The 5,275-nt window shown below is 48.2% G+C and overlaps 1 non-coding gene across 1 annotated transcript; it reads right to left on the bottom strand.

Annotated features, from left to right (window-relative positions):
- Positions 1-2,839: 2,839 nt before the first annotated feature.
- On the bottom strand, positions 2,840-2,913 carry Trnas-acu. The gene has a single exon. It is a non-coding gene; the product is annotated as a tRNA-Ser (tRNA).
- Between the last annotated feature and the right edge of the window lie 2,362 nt (positions 2,914-5,275).

The following is a 5,275-nucleotide window of genomic DNA, read 5'->3' as shown; positions in this document are numbered from 1 at the left end:
TGGGCAGGCCAGAGAACTCAGCTTCCTCAAACAACTATGCGGCGTGTTCCGAAACGACGCCTGCATATGAAGCCTTACAGGTTGCATTTACTGCAGCAATTACGCCTCAAAGTGCCAAACAGAACTCACGAATTTTCTATTTCACTTCTCCACGATATATGGCAGAGGACACTTTTTCCAATGGTCTTATCTTTCCGGACGAATTGACGTTTCATATATCGGGTAAAGTAAACCACCCTAGTGTAACAAAATTCTGGTGTCGTCTTCGAACATGAAATAATCTCGCCAAAACTGAATGTGTTTTGCGCCGTTTCTGTTCACAAAGTTAATGGACACCTTTTTGTGGAGGAAATTGTGACGGGAATATCGTACCAGCACAAAAATCAGTTGTTTTCTCAACTTCAAAAAGCTTCCACTGATTTCATTTTTATACAAGACAGCGTCCAGCCTCAGTTTCACCTTGAAGTGCGACGTTATCGTAACAACACCATCCAACAACGTTGAATAGGAAGAGGTGGACAACAAGATCTTGTTCACTGCTCTTGACCTCCCAGGTCGCCAGACCTCAGACCTTGCAATTTTTTCCGTGGGGAGTACACGAAAGAGAGAGTCTTTGTCCCACCTATGTCAGCTGTTTTTCAAGAGGTGAGAAACTGAAGTTTTGAAGCAGGGGCCAGTTGATTCGTGTGTAGAACGAAATGGATTATCGTTTCGATGTTTCTCAAGCAAGGCATGGTGCTTGTGTTGAGCGAAAATAAAACTTTTAACCTTGCTCTGTCCAGTGACATGCGTAATATGTTTCTACCTTTCACAGTTTGCCTGTAATAAACAACTGAAATCTGTTCTTTCTTTTGAATCACTTTGTATATGTAGACGTGTAGGAACTGATGCGCTACTTGCCATGTAGTCCATGGAACTGGCTGGAGCGGTATGTGGTGATGCCAGACTGCCTACGGCGTTACTGGTTCGCGCGCAGCGCCGCATAAACACTTGCGTCCTATGTGTAACACCGTGTACTTTAAACAACGGTGTTTTTTTTTCCTTTCTGTGGAGTACTTCTGCCCTCCACGTTCTACTACACCTACGGCATAAGCCGCCGCGTGACATTTAGCCTTCCCATTCTGCTATCTTTACAAGTGTTGATGTCCGATGAATTGCACCCGTCCCCTGTCACTTTTAACTCGGGGCGTGGCTCGGGCGACTGAAACCTGACCCTTTGTTACGCGTGGTCGCGTTTGATACGGCGACAGGCCGGAAAAAAGTAAAGGAGAAGATAAACAGAGCGCTGCCGTCCCCGGTGAGCTAACACGCGCTGGCCTTTCAAACCGAGTTACGTGTGTTTCGTCGCTTTTGGCCGCGACCGCGCGGCGTTCAAAGTCCGGAGCTGCGCATATTTGCTCGGTCGCGGGACCCCCCCCCCCCGTCTGTGCGTCTGTCGCGACGGCCGCGTCAGAAGCGGCGCCCGCAAACACCGGCGCCCAGCAGACGAACGCCGCCCGCGGCGACAGATTGTGTTTGCAAATAAAGCCGTAACCCGATTGCATGTTTGTCGCTGTGTCCGGCGGAGGCGAGCCACGATCCGGCCGCGATTGATGTCTGCCCGCTTTGATGTGACGGAGCAGCGGTACACCGCAAGTGCCGCCGGTACGCACTCGGGCAGGAGCCTGGATGGGATGACGCCGCCGGTTTTAACAGCAGCTGGCGTCAGTGCCTGGCACAGCTTTCTCTCATACACACGGGCTGTCTGTAATATTCGCACATCCGCAATTTTTAATAATTTTTGACGTCAACTTTTAACAACGAAATACGTGAAGATAGTAACTGTTCTCGAGTGCCCGGCCGGTTGGCCGTACGGTCTAACGTACTGCTTTCCGGGCGGGAAGGAGCGCCTGGTCGCCGGCACGAATCCGCCCGGTGGATTTGTATCGAGGTCCGGTGAACCGGCCATTCTGTGGATGGTTTTTAGGCGGTTTTCCATCTGCCTCGGCGAATGCGCGCTGGTTCCACTTATTCCGCCTCAGTTACACTATGTCGGCGATTGCTGCGCAAACAAGTTCTCTTCGTACACGTACACCACCATTACTGTACCACGCAAACATAGGGGTTACACTCGTCTGGTGCGAGACGTTCCCTGGGGGGCCACCGGTTGCCGAACCGCACAGTAACCCTGGGTTCGGTGTGGGGCGGCGGAGGGGTGAAGTGGACTGCGGTAGTCGCCGTGGGGTTGTGGACCACTGCGGCTGCGGCGGGGACGGAGCCTCTCCGTCGTTTCTAAAAAATGGTTCAAATGGCTCTGAGCACTATGGGACTTAACATCTAAGGTCATTTGTGCGGTTCTAGGCGCTTCAGTCTGGAACCGCGCGACCGCTACGGTCGCAGGTTCGAATCCTGCCTCGGGCATGGATGTGTGTGATGTCCTTAGGTTAGTTAGGTTTAAGTAGTTCTAAGTTCTAGGGGACTGATGACCTCAGATGTTAAGTCCCATAGTGCTCAGAGCCATTTGAACCATTTTTTGAACATACAATACAATACAATACAACTGTTCTCGAAAGAACAGATACCGTTGATGACCGTGCAGCTTCTCTAGAATAAATGATAATTAACTGAAACCCTCAGCTGCCGACAGGTGTAGTTGATATACCTCGATTGGGACAGCTGAAAATGGGTACCCAGACCGGGACTCGAACCCGGTTAACATACAATACAATACAACTGTTCTCGAAAGAACAGATACCATTGATGACCGTGCAGCTTCTCTATAAAAAAAGATAATTAATTGAAACCCTCAGCTGCCGACAGGTGATGCTGATATACCTCGATCGGGAGAGCTGAAAATGTGTACCCCGACCGGGACTCGAACCCGGGATCTCCTGCTGAGTAGGCAGACGCTCTATCCATCTGAGCCATCGAAGACACAGATTATAGCGCGACTGCAGGGACTTATCCCTTGCACGCTTCCCGTGAAACCCACATTCCCAACTGTCCACAATCTACATGCGTAATGCTCCCAATAGATATTTGCCCATCCACTCATTACTCGCGCCAACTAAGGTGACGATTCCCGTAAGAGTTTGGTCAAGTATGTAGACTGCGGACAGTTGAGAATGTGGGTCTCACGGGAAGAGTGCAAGGGATAAGTCCCTGCAGTCGCGCTATTCATCTGTGTCCTCGGTGGCTCAGACGGACGCCGGCACGGTAGCTCAGCGTGTTCGGTCAGAGGGCTGCGTGCTCTCTGTAATAAAAAAACAGAGTCAAGGAATCAACGATCAACTTTAACGGATGTCTTGTGACGTCCGCCCAGACGAAACGTAACGAACTATATCGAACAAAAAGATGGATAGAGCGTCTGCCATGTAAGCATGAGATACCGGGTTCGAGTCCCGGTGGGGCAAACATTTTCAGCTGTCCCAATCGAGGTATATCAACAACACCTGTCAGCAGCTGAGGGTTTGAATTAATTATCATTTACAGTGAAATACTTTGAATGTTATATCTTTGTCACTGTATTATCATATCGATTACATCCCGTGTAATAGCATGGATAGCCGCAGAAATTTATAGGGGGGTGGAGGAGGAAGGCACAAGTCCGAAATTACTGTTTTTGACACAAACTGATTGCTCAGTTTCTAGACATCTGATATCACAAGAACTATATCTTGAAACGTGACACAACCTTGTGTCTCACAGAGTTGTTAGTTATCCATGTTGTCTGAGAATTCTGTAACGAATGAAGACACCGTGTTCAATGCTCAGGGGAGGTGGTGAGGGAAGTGCATCCTCTTACCCGGGGTTGTGCGGAGACACACTTCTGACAAGGCAAACTGCCCACCGCGTTCCCCGCAGATTTAGTAGTAAGATGGTCCAGTAGATAACCCGTCAAAAACTGAACACAGATCAAGAACGAAACCAGGAACAAGGTTACTGAACTGTAAAAAGCAAAATAGAAGTAGTGAACGGTCAAAACTCAAAATGTGCAATGGCGAGCTGATTTGAATAGCTACGGCGTCGTTGTTAGACAAGGGAGACAGTGTTCAAATCTCTGTCGCGCCCCTTTTTTTTCCAAAAAATTACCAACTGTCCGTCCACTCACTGACGGATCTGTTTGCTGTATTCGTTTGCAACAGCGAGGTACAACGAAGGGACCTCCAGACGTACATACAACCTATTTGTTCTACACAAGCACCACATGTTATCACTCTTGCGGTCCGTTTTGGAAGTTTTGACTGTTCAATTCCTTTCTTATAACACAGTTAACACCCTTTCATTTCTTGATTTCATTTCTGTGACATGTCTATGCGACATTTTGTTTGCTCTCACTATTCATTACAAGCCGGCCGCTCTGGGAGATCGGTTCTAGGCGGTACAGTCTGGAACCGCGCTGCTGTTACGGTCGCAGGTTCGAATCCTGCCTCGGGCATGGATGTGTGTGATGTCCTTAGGTTAGTTAGCTTTAAGTAGTTCTAAGTCTAGGGGACTGACGACCTCAGATGTTAAGTCCCATAGTGCTTAGAGCCATTTGAAACATTTATTCATCACATTTACTTGCGACGGTAATATTTCTCACCACATGACTCAGATTCCATAACGAATATACAGGGTTATTGCAAATGATTGAAGCGATATCACAGCTCTACAATAACTTCATTATTTGAGATATTTTCACAATGCTTTCCACACGCATACAAAAACTCAAAAAGTTTTTTTAGGCATTCACAAATGTTCGATATGTGCCCCTTTAGTGATTCGGCAGACATCAAGCCGATAATCAAGTTCCTCCCACACTCGGCGCAGCATGTCCCCATCAATGAGTTCGAAAGCATCGTTGATGCGAGCTCGCAGTTCTGGCTCGTTTCTTGGTAGAGGACGTTTAAACGCTGAATCTTTCACATAACCCCACAGAAAGAAATCGCATGGGGTTAAGTCGGGAGAGCGTGGAGGCCATGACATGAATTGCTGATCATGATCTCCACCACGACCGATCCATCGGTTTTCCAATCTCCTGTTTAAGAAATGCCGAACATCATGATGGAAGTGCGGTGGAGCACCATCCTGTTGAAAGATGAAGTCGGCGCTGTCGGTCTCCAGCTGTGACATGAGCCAATTTTCCAGCATGTCCAGATACACGTGTCCTGTAACGTTTTTTTCGCAGAAGAAAAAGGGGCCGTAAACTTTAAGCCGTGAGATTGCACAAAACACGTTAACTTTTGATGAATTGCGAATTTGCTGCACGAATGCGTGAGGATTCTCTACCGCCCAGATTCGCACATTGTGTCTG

This window comes from Schistocerca piceifrons, chromosome 2, assembly GCF_021461385.2.
Source record: "Schistocerca piceifrons isolate TAMUIC-IGC-003096 chromosome 2, iqSchPice1.1, whole genome shotgun sequence".
NCBI lineage: Eukaryota > Metazoa > Arthropoda > Insecta > Orthoptera > Acrididae > Schistocerca > Schistocerca piceifrons.
The sequence above is the reverse complement of the archived record's forward strand: the minus strand, read 5'-3'. Positions and strand labels throughout refer to the sequence as shown.